General features: G+C 47.7%; 1 protein-coding gene across 6 annotated transcripts in view; it reads left to right on the top strand.

Moving 5' to 3' along the window:
* Positions 1 to 264: 264 nt before the first annotated feature.
* The window catches only part of THRB (thyroid hormone receptor beta), a 182707-nt gene continuing 166930 nt past the window's right edge, over positions 265 to 16041 (top strand). For 2 of the 6 annotated variants that reach the window (XM_052798107.1, XM_052798117.1), the window contains exon 1: positions 13981 to 14136. The gene's annotated coding sequence lies outside the window, so the exon portion shown is untranslated. Of the gene's footprint in view, positions 321 to 3964; positions 4375 to 13980; positions 14137 to 14342; positions 14365 to 16041 lie in introns of those variants that run through there. The other 4 variants (XM_052798066.1, XM_052798086.1, XM_052798055.1 and 1 more) reach the window with 4 other exon arrangements.

Genomic DNA, 16041 nt, shown 5'->3' on the forward strand with positions numbered 1-16041 from the left:
CCGGGCCGGGCCGGGCCGCGCCGCCGCCGGGAGCCGTGTGGCGCGGCGCCGCGCCGCGCCAGGCCGCGCTGCCATGACAGCGCGCAGCGCCGGAGCGGCCACCGGCCGCCGCCGCCGTCGCCTCGCCGCACGGCCCCGCTCGGCCCCGCTCCCGGCCGCCTCCCTCCCCGGCGGAGAGGCGGCCGCCCGGCCGGCCCGGCCCCGCGTCCCGCCGCCGCCCCCCCCGCCCCGCGGGGTCAGCCGGGGACAGCGCCCGCCTCCCGCCGCAGGAAGCGCCGCAGCCGCCCCGGCGCCTCCCGCTCGGCGCTCGCCTGTGGCAGGTGAGACTCCCCGCGTCCCTCCCCGGTCCCCCGGCGGCCGCCGGGCCGCGGCGACGGGGCCGGGGGGAGCCCCCCCCCCTCCCCTCCCCGGGCCGGCGGGGCCGGAGCGGCGGCCGGGCGGGGCGGGAAGCCCGCGCGGGGGTTCCGCCGGGCAGGGGGGGCCGGGGCCGCTGCCCTGTGCCGGCCCTCGGCTGGGGCGGCTGCGCGCCGCCGGGCGATGGAGGCGCCCGGGCGGGAGCGGCCCGGGGCCCGGCCTGCCGCCGGGGCGGGGAGGCCCCGGTGTGCTGCCGCCCGGGGAACGGCGCTCCCTCCCCTGGCCAGCCGTGCTGGGGCTCCCCTCCTGGCCCCGGGGCTCCCCGCGCTGACCGCGGGTGCGAGGACGGGGCCGGAGCCGCAAGGGCAGCCTCAACTCTCGAGTGTCCGCTCGCCCTTCGGTTTACCAGATGTGTTTACTTGTTACACGGGAAGAAAATAGGCTCCGGGAAGGGCTACGTCGCTTTTGCTGCTTCTGCAGCGTTCATCCCTTTCCCCCACCCCTGGGAGCGGCGGAGACTTTGCGGGGGGGGGGGCGGGCGGCTTCCCAGGGGCTTCCCGCTGCTGTCGCTGCTCGGAGCGTGTGGGAGCGCTGAGCCCAGCTGGGATGGTGGCACGGGAGGCGGCCGAGAGACGCTGGGGAGTTCAGGCCACGCGTGGCAACGTCCGTGTGCGGTTATCGTTCTAGAGGGTACTCTGTGACCAGCTGACAAATTGAGACAAGTTGTAGGAATCCTTCTGTGAATGTGGTAACAACGCTGTTTGTTAATTGTACTTGTGGCTGTGAAGGATAATTAACCAGTATTTTTAAAAAAGTAGGTGCTGCTGGCCTCCTAGTCAAGTGAACTCAGTGCCGCATGGAAAATCATACAGTTGCAGAGTGAGTTCCGTGGGATGCTTCTGCAGGAGAGATGCAGACAAACTAACACAGAATACACGTTATGTGGAAGGTGCAAGACACAGGAATATGGACTAACTTTTCCTAAGTCCTGCAGCAACAGGTGGCAGAGCTGAGGAGAAGAGAGTGCATGTCCTGGCTCTCGTGTCTTGCATCTCTGTCATAGCACAGTCTTCCTCCATGAGGGACAGAGCTTCCTTTTCACCAAAACAGTGGCAAAACACCATCAGCTGCAAGGAAGGCAGGATCAGCTCTTGCTCACTAAGGCTGTGATAAAGATCTGAGATTATTTTATTATTATTAGACTAGGAAAGCACCTCTGGGCAAAAAAAGAAATGTCCCTGCAACTTGTGCTCAATCCATATGACCAGAAAAGCAGTGTTCTGGTGTGGAAATTGGGGCTTTCCCAGGTCCAGATATTGCCATATGTTGTGAGGTGACCACCATCGTCATAGAAGGATGCTCTGCTAGGTCGTGCAGCGTGGATCGGTTGTGCCCTGGAGCAAGCAGGATGCAGTGAAAAGCAGAAAGACCCTCGATGAAAAGAGAGCACTGCAGAACATATCTATAGGCTAGTCAAATCACAGCTCTTTCACATGTTAAAGATTTGTTTTCCCAGAAACTATACCTGAAAGAAAATACTGCAGGGGACTGAGGCGCTAAACCAGTTGCAAAGGAAAGCAGAAAGATACTGCGTATCATTAAAAAAAAGTTAGTAGAGTCTATCTGTATAAGCAAGATTGCCAAAAGGAGTAAAACTTGGTTAAGAATTCAAAGCACAACAGCATGTTGGGCTGCAAAAGTTTAAGGTCTTGGTCTTTTTCGTTGAATCAATAAACATAAAACAAAACTATACAGCTTCTGATATAAACTTATACTGAGCAGATGAGATAAAACGAACAGGATAAATGAGAAGGCATTGTTAGTAAAAAAAGGCTTGGGAAATGGTATTGGGATTTATTAGGGAAATGAAGAAAGACATATTGTCTCAGATTTAAAAAGGAAATCTCTTAAAAAATGAGGCCTAGCAGAAAGAAAGAAAGGGAACCTGCTAATACAACAATGCTTTGTTTTCATGGAAAAAGCTGAAATGGAAAAGTTTTGGGAAAAAAGGCTGGGGAAAAAAGTGAAATCCAAAGAAATGTCTTTGATAATGAGGGAAACTTCTTATTAATAAGAAGTTGAAGTGCTCCAGGCAACATAAACATTTTCAGAAGGTAATTTTGGAGTTAGCTGACCAGCTTAAGAGAGTCGAATGAAAAAGACACAAGTTAGTATTACTCAGAAAGCAGCTGAGGTGAAGGAGGTTAATTACGTTTATTTTCATCACACAAATTGTTGCAATCTGGAGATCAACCTGAGCAAGGCACAAGCAGAGAGGTAGCTTGTAGAAAAGTTGTGGAAAAGGATTAGGAAAAGAGAGCGGGAAACAGGGCATAAGTAGGTAGCTGAACTGCTACAGACCTTCCTGGAGACTTTCGTCTGGAAGGGAGGGATGCAAAACTTCTGTCCTAGGGAACTGTGGGCTACTTTTGCTATGTGGACAGCAGATAAAACTAGAACCCCAGACCCCTGAGATCTTACTGGTTTGTTTTCTGGGCAAACGAAGATGCACTGGAGAAACCTGAGAAATTCCTGAATGTGCTAAGGGCTGCTTTTCCAGGAAACGGAAAAGGACTAAGCAGGAAAATAGCCGATACAGAACGCTGTATCTGCCCCAACGGGGGGATGTCAGAAGGAAGGCCAAAAAAGTTAAGGCGGAAAAAGTGAAACTCCCTTACGAGGCACCGCAAACCAAGGGTACTTATAGGAAATACAGATTTTATATACATCTGAAAGAGAGACAAAAGATTGTGAGGCGGTTTCCTGGAAAGTATTACCAACCAGAAGGAGCAGCTGTGATAAGGGCTGAGGTTCAGCAGCTCTCATACAGCAGCACGTACGCGACTATGAGGTATAGCCTGTTACAGGATGTCCTTCAGACCAGAGAGCAGCCTATAGCTATCCTGTACCAAGCTGGGCCTTCTAGGTCATGGCAAAACAGCATTTCATGTAAAGAAAGGGGGGCAATTACTGGTTTCTTCATCCACCCAAAGGAAATGTAGCACTTTTAATGGGGTGTTTGCCACCGTAACAGGAAAAAAAAATAATACATGAATAAAAAGGAAAATGCAGGGAAAGCTTTTGTAGAAAGACAAAAGTAGTGAAGCGGTGCAGTTATGAGAGTACAGATGGTTAAAGAAAAGGCGTGACATACATAAAATGAGAGGAAAACCAGAGTAAACTTCCTGACCTTTCCAGGTCAACAAAGCAATTCAGCCACACTTGCAATCAGTCCTAAATAATGGCAGTCATTCTAACAAAAGATATCCTTACATTAGGATACATCCTGACATAGACCTTACCCTTAGGTCTGACCTTGGCTTCCTGAATACATACCAGTCTGTTTTTACTGTTTTATGAAGTTCTTAATACTTCCGTTACAATTCTTCAATTTGCATTTCAAACAATGTGCTATGGAAGTGAAAACATTAATCATAGCATTCCTAATCAGTTCCTCTTCTGTACCTACTAGTTTAGCAAAATGTAAGGGAGAATACATGAAACCTATGAACCTGTGAAACCTGAGGAACCTATGAAACTCAAGCTGAAAGAGGGCTAGAGATATGCAGGATCTTCCAAACATTCCCTGATTTTTATATTAATGGATTAGTAAACAAATAATGGGAGGAAGAAAAGGATCCACACAAAGCTTTCAACATACTAGCTAAAACTTTGCACTTGTCTGCCATGTAGTGGCTATAATTCAAATGAGAAATTGGGGGCTGTAATATTGAGTCCATTATATAAATGGTATTATGAGCTGGGTTATCTTCCTTTTGTGAATTAAAGTTTTAGCTGTAGTTAATAAATGTTAAGAGGTTTGGTCTAGCCATTTTTGGAAAATGACAGAATACAAAAGGCACATGGTTACTTCAGACAGATGTTTTCCTTCAGGTTTCTAGAGATGGGCACAAGAGAAACCCTTGACTTTCTTCTGTATGGCTAGGCCCTGGTGGTTACCCTTGGTCAAGCTCATGGTAAAGTAAAACTTCAGGAAGTTTACCAGTCCTCCTGGTGAAGGTAAGGAGATTTTTGTTAAGAGGTTTGACTTCTGAATGACAGGTGACTGTTTCAAGCATGAGTTGAGGGAATGTAATACTTTGTGTTCAGATGAACTGATGAGATCCAATTTGTAAACTAGCCAGCTGAAGATCAAATGGCAGAGAAAGCTGAGTAACTAAAATAGTGTTGTGGTTTAGCCCCAGCCAGCAATTAAGCATCACACAGCCGCTCACTCATTCCCCCCACCCAGTGGGATGGGGGAGAGAATCAAAGAAAAAAAGTAAAACTCGTGGGTTGAGCTAAAGACACTTTAATAGGACAGAAAAGGAAGGGGAAAAAAAAATAACAACAACAATAATAGAATAAGCAAAACAAGTGATGCACAATACAGTTGCTCACCACCCGCTGACTGATGCCCAGCCAAGCCCTGAGCCGCAGTGCCCCCCAGCCAACTCCCCCCAGTTTATATACTGGGAATGACGTAATATGGTATGGAATACTCGTTTGGCTCATTTGGGTCAGCTGTCCTTGCTGTGTCCCCTCCCAGTTTGTTCTGCACTCCCAGCCTCCGCTGGCAGGGCAGTATGAAAAGCTGAAAAATCCTGCTTAGCAACAACTAAAACAGTGTGTTATCAACGTTAGTCTCATCCTAAATGCAAAACACAGCACTGTACCAGCTACTAAGAAGAAAATTTAACTTTATTCCAGCCAAAAGCAGGACAAATAGATAGGAATAAACTTAGAGGGCTCCGTGTCTCAACATTGTAATTAAAAGAGCATCAGAGTGGAAAACGCTGGAAGTAACTTCCACGACTGACAAAAGAATGTTGTATAATACCACCTTCCTAATTTTGTTGGTATAATGACAGGTTAATAAAAAAAGGTTAATAAAAAAACTAAAAGGGAACTGTAAATAAGTAAGTAAATAAATAATAAAATAACGAACTAAATAACTAAGTAAAGTGGGGACGATTGTGTTATGGAATTGCAGAACAAGTGTACATCTGGAATTGGAAACTCAAAACCGACTTACTATATATGTGCACATTTTGTTCTCCTTTAGTCTGGCCAGAGTATATGGATTTTGATTTATTTACAGTGTTATTTTCTGAATTTTTAATTGCTGGTCTTCACAATAAGGATGCATGAATTATTTACCATTCTGAGATATAATAGGAGATACACTTAGGATCTGAGATCTGTCCAGTCCTCTGGGATTTAGTTGGATGATCTCATTAGATTCAGAGTCACTGCAGTTAAGTCCAGAAATGTGCAGATGCTAAACGTAATGCAGAATTTTAATTATTGTTTACAGTTAATTAAAATGCTATTTTTGTTTGTTTTGCTTCCCTCTGGCATCTTCAAGTCCTAATTAATTCTGAACTGTGGGTGGTGGGATTAGGATTGGCAGCAACACACACCTCAAACAGCCCACCAGCACCTATGGCTGTACGTGCAGTAGTGCTGCCAAAGCAAAGATCACATTCTTGAGAAGTTAGATAAAGGTTGCCATTGTTCTTGCCGCCAAGATTATTTTTATCACATTGTCAACATATTTGTTAATGTACAAACATGCAGGTGAGATACAGAACACATGAAACTCAAGACTTTGTATACATGTGAAATTAGAACGCTGAAGATGAGATGTATAGAAAAATGCTGAAGGGGAGCAAGCGTTCGCTTGACAGATTAAGGAACTCGCTGGCGCTGTCTTATGGTGAACTGCTTGGTGACATTTATCACGCTGATAAAGAAAATCTGTGAGCAAATATCATTAATTAATGTGGTTCAAGGAGTGGCCATTTGGCATGTTTCTATGGAGGTGGTATTTCAGGTGCATAACCAGATCATGATTGAGGGTTTTGGTTTGGGTTTTCTTCCTATAATGTTGCAATTGTTTCAGAGTACAATGAGTTTTTTTGGCTTAGGAGTGCTGCTGTAATTGGTTTCTAGGGCTTTCTTGATTTGACCTAATTGGACATTTTGAAAGGTTGCCAAAGTACAGTGTAGGATTTTGCCAGTTTTTCGTCAATGATTAATAAAGCTCATTTGGAGGATCAATTAGAGTTCCAAAAAGAAGATTTTGAACTGGAATTGTTATAAAACCAATTAATGCTATTTTATTAATGGGCATTTGCAATGTTGAATGATGAAACACGGCACTGTAATAAACAGTAAATACACACTTTTTCTGGAGAATCTCCTCCGTTCAGATGATTATCGTGTTGTATCGGGAATTCTATAGTCAGGGTGGATAAGCGCTTTCCTTCTGTTTTGTAATGACATTTTGGGCAAAATTGAAGTTGTTTTTAAAAAATCATTAGAGCATTAAAAAGTGGTTTCAGTAGGTAAGATTTCTTCAAAGGTTTATTTCCTCTTGACAGTGCTAAAAGGGTAAGTGCCAGCTTTCTAAAAAGTCTTTAGAAAGAACAAGTAGCTGCTCTCGGTGTTTCTGAAGACCTAGTGAATTGGAAGAAACGAAGTGCTATGTTTGGAGGGAGGAAAAGCAGGCAGTGTATGCCATCATCAGTTTCTAATCATCCCCAGCTCCTCCCCAAGTTCTCCTTTTTATGAAGATAATTTAAAAACAACATGCAAGTTGTTCAGCCTGTTTCTGTGCATTTCTAATTTGTTTATTGCTGTGGTACAGGAGTATAGATTTGGTGGATAGTTTTTTCTATAGTCAGAGGGCTGACTAGGGTGGATGAGTTACAAGCAGGAGGCTCCTGCATGTTGGAATTAGCTAGTTATCTGTCTCATCCATTGCTTGTTTGTTCATGTGTTGCTCATTCAGGTGTATCCTAAAGAAAGGAGATACCCAGCTATTACGGTAGCGCCAGTTTCTAATTTGTTCCAGGAGTTCATAGCCGTGGGTCTGAGTGCACCAGGTAGGATCTGTAGGTGTTCCCATAATACTTCTCATTGTATTCGGGTCATAATTAGCTTTTTAATTTTAATGTTATTGGGTTTTGGCTGACCAGGTAACTAGAAAAAAGTATAGCACTGCTGAGTGCTGTGCTATGCTATGGCTTACTATATTTACTCTTTAGAAGTCAAGCAAGACCTTTTACTGAAGGACTTCCCTCCGCAAAGACTTATGCAAACTGGGTAACGCTGCCACTCTGCTGCAGCACGTTTATACTGGCTAAGGTCACTTGAAAAGCCAGAGTTTGACTAAAGTAGGACTCTTCCTTGGCGGGTCCTACGGAGAGATTTTTCAAGCTGGCCTCCAAAGCATCTTCTGGGATTCCTGGCAGATCAGGTTTTCTAGGGGAAGGAACTGCTTCTTTTTTCAGACACTATTAGCATAAGTATCACAACATGAAGCCCATAATCACACTCAGAGTAGGCTTTCCTCTTGTATGTCAGGCAAATCATGTTTAAATTGGCCTTTACTGAAATATGACTGTTGGAAGTGTACCAGCGCTACATATTACACTGAGCAGGTATATATACTACACTATGTGCTACACTTGGAGCAAAAAATGGCAACAGCCATTGTAAAATAATAGAATTATAGTGCTGTACCGTTACAGCATTTCTGCTAGCACCATGGTAATATTTCTCTTCCATACCTTTGAAGAGAACTTAGGAACCAAAATACTTCAAAGAAAACTCTGTGCATGTCTCTGAATTATTCCAGAAATCCAGCTATGATTGGATTCAGGATGAAGATGGTAAAGTGATCTCATTCGCTCCACGTTTTAGGCCTGCTAAAATAAAACTTAGCAAAATACTGCTAAAGCAAGAGACGGAGAATGAATGGAAAGATGATAGTGCATTATTTTACATGTTTTCACTTACTGAAATGAGTAGATGTCCTCGTCTTCTCCAGAGAAGAGATACTAGGCTTCTACGTTCTGTTCTGAGCTTAGTAGAAAGGTGGAATCTCAATTCCTAGGTTTTGTTATTTTTTACTTAGAGATGGAGGTTGTTTCCTGGCATCTCTATGTTTCTTGCTATGTTTTCCATAGTAATGCTCACTTATGAAGAACAAGTTGATTTCGAATACGACGAGCTGCACGTTCCTTCAATTAATACACCCACCCACCTGGTAGTTGAGCTCCATATGGTCTTAGATTAGGAATGGGAGAACTTGCAAAGCTCTTGCTTCTGTCAGGCCTCCAAAATCAAGCCTCTCCCCAGTGGGTTTTAGCTTTCCCTCAGAGTAACCCAGTTATAATTATTCCAAATGCAGGAGCCTTTCCAAGCCCTAATCTTTTAACTGAAACCGCAGTGGTTTGGGACAAGGGATCTGGTTTCAACAGGATTTCTAGCCATCTTCCTGCTCTACCTTCTCTCAGAGCTGCATTCACTCTTGCTTTGATTCTTCTCGAAAGAGATGTCTCTTATCCACCGCTGAAAGGGAGCTGTGGGCAAAGCCTTTGGTGCTATCACACCCACTTCAAACTAGAGACTTTTCTGCAGGTCAGTTAAATGCTATTTCTTCTTGCCTGACAGGCTGTCCTTACTCGCGTGCCCATCTCACCCTTTGTCCATCCCATTCAATATGAAGGAGAAGCTACAGATCTGAGCTAATGAAGCCTGTCATTTGTCACCTACTTTTGCCATTAATTTATTAATGTGGAGTTGCTTCTGCTGTGTATTTTGGGGAAATCCAAACTAGGTCGACTATCATTTTTATGAGATTTGGAGCCATGACTTGGATCATTAAAAAATTCATCACAGCTGGCAGCATAACATGACAAGAATGGCCTTGATCATCTCTTCAGAGCATAAGAAGTATGAACTACTGGTTTTGTTTACTCCGGTAGCCCATCTAGCCCAGTCACCTTTGACTGGGATGAGTAGAGGATGCTTGCAGAAAGGCTGGAAGAAATAGGACAAGTGTAGGATTTGCTAACTTCTGGCAGTCAGAGGTTATGGGAATTTCCTGAGCCAGAGATTTCACTGGATTGCATCATAATGTTTACTAGCCATCGATAGACTTATTGACCATAAATTGTCTGATCCGTTTTGAACTTTCTTGAACCTCCACATCATCCTTTGATGACAGTCCAAATAGCCTTTTTTAGTAAAACAGCTTTTGCAATAAAAAGGAGAATATGCACAAATTCCTATTTAGTCTGGAAGCCTGCTTCAGTGTAGGAGGGCTAAGACTGTGTTCTCAATACTTCGTTGTTGCAATTTAGAAACACAGACCTTAAAAATATTTTTTGGTGATAACTGGATCTTGCCGTTTTTCTTTCAGTTCAGATTTTTTTGCCCTTGTTCATTTGGTTTTGTGGTCCTGTGCCATGTACATCCCTGCATAACTTGAAAAAAAATTCCCTGCTGTATTTTTTTGTGGAAGATCAAAAATGGATATGAACTGTGTATTGAAGGTTAGATTGTGCCTCTAGTTTTGTTTCTCTCTCTTTTGCTTTCCTTCTGGATATTTATTTTTCTTTCCTATTTGTCTCGATTTTCATTCATTTCTCTTCTGTTCTTACATGTCTGCTGTGGTTCCCCTCGAATGGCAGGAGGGAATTGGATCTCTGTGCAAAACCAAAGTATTATTACGTTAGGTTATTTTTAGGTTCCCCAAAAATCTTGAAACAGACATATATTACACTGTATGGTGAAATGGAAATCAAAGAGGAAAAGAATTAAACAGTATATAGTATTAGTGGTTTATTATCAATTTTTTGCAGGAAACGGATGTTTGCTCCAGACAAAGACTAGAGGATGTTGGCCAAATACCTTCAGTTAACACCAACTTGTTTTAAAATCTTTCATGGCATTTAGAGAAGATTGGCCTCAGCTATCATTAATAATAAATGGAAGTTAATCTAAAGTCATTGTATTCACGTACTGCCTGGTAGTTTTGTTGTGCGTATAAGCGCTGGTTATCCGTGGTTTAAAGAGGGACCCACACAGGATGCTTTCCTGCTGTGCTGGCCCACTACTGGTAGTCTAAAAAATGAAAAGGGGCATGTATGCTTCCTGATTTTGACATTCCTTGTAAGGTTTTTAAAACAAAATGGTTTGGATTCTCTTTGTCTGCCAAAAGGTGAGGTTCTCATTTAATCAGCAGACTCCAGAGGGATCTTAAACTACTGACACTTTGGGCTGCTTTACTGTAACCGTTTTCGTCTTCAATCGCCATTTTCCCATGCGCTGTAGTACATGCTACTTCAGAGGACTGAAGAAATAAGAGGCCTGAGAAATTACAAATAATAAGAAAACCTGCATGTTTTGTAAGACGTTCCTTCAGAAAGTGATTAGGGGCTCCTCTGTCCACCAGCTAATGTGTGCTCGGTGGTCAAGTGATTCAGCTGCTTCCTTAGCCCGTGTTTCAGTGCCTGTGCTATCTGCCTGCTTGTGTATAAACAAATTAGTAACACCCCTCCTCAAAAAAGAACAGATGAGGTGTGTAATACTTCTGAGAAAAACACAGTCATTTGTATCTGAACTGATTTGCCAAGCAACCATTCTAAAATCAAAGATCCATAGGCAAAAACAATTGAAAGAACCCGTAACAAGGAAATCAGCCAGTTGATGGCAGATGCAAGATGTCCATTACCATTAGAAAGCCCAGCTGAACTGAAGTTCTCCCCTGCCTGCCCATCCCCCAGGTATGAAAGCTAGACAAAAAATATTTAGGAGGAAAAGCAAATTGAGAGCAGTAAGGGATAAAAAGCTGAAATCCACAAGGGTACCAAGTTATGTCTGTGCGTTGAAATGTGAAAGAAAAAATACTGTTTCATTGACAAGAGCCCTATGAAAGATGTATAGATTCTCTTCCAGCTTGTCTCAGAGCTGGATTACATCCTATGCACTCCTGGTCCAGCTCTTGGTCATTTGATGAGGTCAGTGTTAGGTTGCTTTTTAACTGAAGGAAGTTTCCGACTCCTGTATTTGTGAACAAAGTCATGGCCTGTGGGTAACATGGTGCAGTGGGACACAGTGGGATGCAGTGGGAGCTTACGCCTGTAGATGACCTGAACTTCTGTTCTCAGGGAGGAGGAAAATGTTGTCATTACTTTCCTGGCCGTACAAGCTATGTGCTCCCTCCCTCCGCTCCTCCCTCCCTCTCCAGTGCCTACTCCAGCTCAGGTAGTACAGATAGTGCAGCGTTTCAGAAGCTCTTCTACACGCCCTGCTGTTGTACTGAACCCACGTCTCACGGTCTCTGTGTAAGAAAAGCGTTTATGTCAATGCACGGTAGACACAGCACATCCCTGGTAGCAACAAGGCAAGCAGAGATTCCCTCAAACTCCCGAAGGGAACAAGAGGACCTCTCTTTCTGCCAGGCGGGAGTGGCATTTCAGGCACTGGTGGGGCCATTGATAGTGAAAATCACAGAGGGCTTAGGGTCCTGGATTGCCTAAATCTGGGGCCCTCTGCTCCACTGGTGTCCACACCACACACTGGACCTGGGCAGCTGTATCGCTCTAAGTCCAACCCCTTGACTTGTTACCAAAATGCTGTTGGACTCCTTCCCCGTTTCTGTCCTACTGCACGCGGGGGACTTACAGTCCATAGGCAGTATCATCTTCTGGCCAGGCAGGTGGAAGGGAGACTGTGGTCACGTGAGGACCCAGGAGCATCTGTCCTCGTGTCAAAACACAAAGTAGGTGGCTAGAGGAGCCACTTTGACATACTCCGACATATCTCTTCCAGATGATGCGGGGAGTTGGCATCCGGATGTACTAGGAAGCTGTAGCGCTCTAGTATCCACAGTTACTTGCCGTTCCTGTCAGTGAATGGCCTTCTGGATCAGCTTCATTCGATGGAGATGATGACACATTTTAAGGCTCCCATTCTCACTACCACGTGGCTTTGCGTCCCTGCATTTTAGTCATTGCAGAGCAGTGCATCACCACCCCACTGGTTCATGCTGTGCTCTGTGTTTAGCACATATTTATGACATGGAGAGTGAAGAATGAAGTTTAACTCATGTCCTTAACTAACCCATAAGCGAGGGATTAACTGCCTACTGCATTCTTTTACTAAGTATTAATCACTTAACATTATTTTCATTTTTTTTGAGAAGTCTTTTGCTTCCTTAGTATGTCAGTACACAACTTGGTTTGAAATCGCGGCCTTTGAGGGGCTGCCGATACATCAGTCACGCCGTTGCTGTTGTCGGCCTGACAAGGGACCTGATGTGTTACTTTTCTGGGTGAAGGAAAATACACGTTGATGGGCTACAGCTCATTATCAAGGTTCGCTCCTGCTTCACAAACCTGTCTTCCTGGCTGTGGTAGAGTTAAAAAAATAATTACAAGTTTTTCAAAGGATCACCCACATACACATGGTATGAGAGCTCTTTTCTTTGTTGGTTTCATTTTATTTGTACATGACTCACTCTTGGCAAAATGAGTGAGCCTCATGAGCCTGTAAAAATTCTGTTTGGATTAAATGATTTGCATTAAATGATTTATAACTGCAAGAAGGGTTTAATATTCCTGTAATTCCTTAAGGAAAAACAAACCAATCTTATTCTTTTCAAGTAGCTATTGCTTTCACGCCTGTTACTTCAGACGCCATCTTACTCGCTCAAGCTGATAGCTGTTAATGAGACTCTGGGTACTTCTCCTTCCTTGCTTTCCCTGCCTCATGAATTAGAGATGGGTGGTGGGGATGCACTGTCATCCTTTTCCTGGCACGGCACATCCTTCTGAGCGTGACTGAAGGCCAGGGCACGTACGGCCTCCCAAAACTGCCTGCCTTGCTACGAGCAAGAAGCAGCATTTGCGCTGGGCCGAGGTGCAGTGATTGTGTTTCCGAGACTCGGTTTCCCCCGGTTTTGTAGGCCAGAGGCCCGTCAGCCTTCGTTTTCCTCTCGGAGCGGGTGTGCCGGTTACGGCCCGCCTCGTCCCTGTGGACTCCTGCACGGGTCGGCTGTCTGCAGGGCCCGCGGCCTGCCCAGCCGCCCTCACGCCCAGCCCCGGGCCCCGGGCCGGTTCCCCAAACCCAGAGGTGCGGGGGCAAGGGGAGAGCCCCCGCGGGTCATCCCTGCAGGGACGGGGCCTCCAGCCGCCTGCGCCCACCGGGGCTGCCGGCACCCCTGCGATGGCGGCCTCGCGGCGACAAAGCCCGTCTGGGACAGGGACACGGTAAATAACCGGGACAGCCCGGCGGGATGCAGGAGGTGCAATCAAAAAGCCCTTTGACTGTCTGTTTGCGCAAAGCCGCGGCTGGCCCCGGTGCCCGCTTCCAGAGGCTGAGGCACGGCCTCCGTGCCTGCGGCGGCGTTGTTAACGAGGGCCGCTGCCTTCGGCCTCCGACCACGGGGGAGTCGTCCTCCTCCTCTTCCTCCTCCCTCTGCCCACGCCCGTGGCCCTCTGGCAGGGCGATCCACGGCCGCATCTTGCGGCGTTACCGCCGCCGGGCTTTTAATTTCCGTGGCAGAAAAGCGCCACGGGTCCCCTCGCAGCGGCTCCCGCCGCAGCCCCGTCCCCGCACCTCGCCGCCCGCCGCCGCCGCCCGGGCCCACGGGAGAAGGGCTGACTCGCCGGCGCCCCGGGGCCCGCCCTGCCCGGGCACCGCCCGCCGCGCCGCAGCCGGGGGGATCCCGGTCGCCCGCGGGCGCCAGCCCCAGCGGCGCTACAAGTGGCCGCCGGGGGCGGTTTCGGCTTCAGCTTCGGCTTCGGCTTCGGCTCCGCCGCGGTTTCCCTCCGCCCCGCGCCCGCCTCCCGGCGACCCTCTCCGCGGCGCGGAGGGGCCGCGGGGCGCGTTGCGTAACGCTGCGCTCCGCTCCGCTTCGCTCCGCCGCGCGTCGCTCGGGGCGGCGAGGAGGCGCGGAGGCGAGGCGGGTCGCCGCGGCCGGAGGTGAGCGGCGGCGGCGGGGCGGGCGGGGCCGGGCCGGGCCGGGGGGGGCGCAGCGCGGCGCGGCGTGTGCGCGGCCCCGCGGGAGGCGGCGGCGCAGGCGGGGGGAATCCAGGTCACGTCCGCAGCCAGACGGTGGCTGGCGGGAGGGACGCGGCGAGAGGCGCCGCGCCGCGCCCGGGCGGGCGGGAGGCGAGGGGCGCGGGGCAGGCGGGCCGCTCCGCTCCGCCGGTAAGTCACCCGCGCTCCCGCTTGGCGGGGGCGGAGGAGGAGGGGGGGGGGGTGCAGCGCAGCGCGCCCCGGCCGCAGGCGTGGGCGGGCGCTCCGGTGGCGGGCAGGGGGTGCCGGGTCCGCAGTCGGCGTCGCGGGGCGGCCGTGGGGCACGCCGCGCTGCCCCCCCGTCGTGGCCGTGCCCCCGTCGTGCCGGGGGCGGGGGGCTGCGAGGCAGGCGCGGGGGAGGCGAGCCGCGCTCCCCGGCCGCTCACTATATTTAACCGTCACCGGCGGGGAGAGCGGCGGCAGCGGTGCGCGGACGCTGCCAGAGAGAGAAAGAGAACGAGAGCTCCGCCGGCCCGTCGGGGCGCCGCCCGCAGCATCCGGGGGCGACGGGGGGCGAGCGGCGGCCCGGCCCGGCCCGGCCCGGCGGGGCGGGGAGGGGGCCGCGGCAGCCGGCGGTGTTCGTCAGCGCGGGGGTCGGCGGTGCCGGGCAGGTGGAGGGGGGAGCCGGCGGCGTGCGTGTCTGCCGGCGTTTCCTTATTTATTTATGTTTGCAGCATCGGTGGTATTTCCCCGTTAAAGAGTTTATCCATTGAAGTTTTATTTGACTTTCTAAAGCAGCAACAACAGAAATCCGTGAAGTTAAAAAGCCAAACGTGTTAATTATTAACTAAATATAGAAGAGGAAGGCTTGAAAGCTGCTGTGGATGGATTGATCAGGCAGCGTATGAGTAAAAAGGAAAAGGGAAAATTGTCAGCCTTGAGAAGCCATTTGCCGGTGGAAACGATCCCACCTGTTCTGGTGAGTGGCAGGAGGCTGACACATCCGTGGTCCCCAGAAACCTTGTTTGCACTCCTGTAATCCGGGCAGTGGAAGGAGAAGCACAGGTTAAAAATGCTGTAATAAATACCAGCTCTGACTCAGGAGGGCGAATGAGACTTTTTTTTTTGACAGTATACGCGTGTTCCTTTTATTATTTTAACTTGACACAGAATTCATACATTCGAACTCAGCCATCTGCTAGTTATAGTAATATATTTAGCTTTTATTTACAAAACTTAGTCTGTCGTAAATACATGTTTGCATAATTGATAGACTGTGGAACTTTTTATAAAACAGTTTGTTTTCCTTTTGCAGTTCAGTACTGCTTGTGTGTTGAGACAATTTACTAGATTTTCTGGTTCCTGTTTTCCCAGCCCCAACTTCTGAACAAACATCTGAGAAAAAAATAAAAACCCAACAGAGCAAAGGGTTAGTTCTTTATAAGAAATTTCTGTAGTAAAAAGGTAATTTTCAGGAGACTTTATCATAATCAATGCAGTTGCATTAGTTAGCAGTATTGCCTCACAGTGAGGGGCTTGAGTTCTCTCCCTTACTTTGGACTGTAAGCAATATAACTATTTAAATGTATAGCCTTTTTTAAAGTGAAGAAGCTGGAGTAAGTCACTGGAGGGTATAGCCCTTCATTTTCTCATAGAACAGCTGTTTAAGGCACAATAACAACAAAAGTTTTGTGAAACTGGATATGCCTACTTCCTTCCTCACACGACTGTTTTTTTTTCTATTCTACTAACTGGCTCAAAATCACCCTTCATATTAGTCCCAGGACCCTTAAATTAGTCTCAGCCTTCCTTCAGTTTATTTGAATTGGTGACCTTTGGATGAGCTGGTGTGTTCCATTGTTACTTGCT

This window comes from Harpia harpyja, chromosome 1 (genome assembly GCF_026419915.1).
Source record: "Harpia harpyja isolate bHarHar1 chromosome 1, bHarHar1 primary haplotype, whole genome shotgun sequence".
Classification (NCBI taxonomy): domain Eukaryota; kingdom Metazoa; phylum Chordata; class Aves; order Accipitriformes; family Accipitridae; genus Harpia; species Harpia harpyja.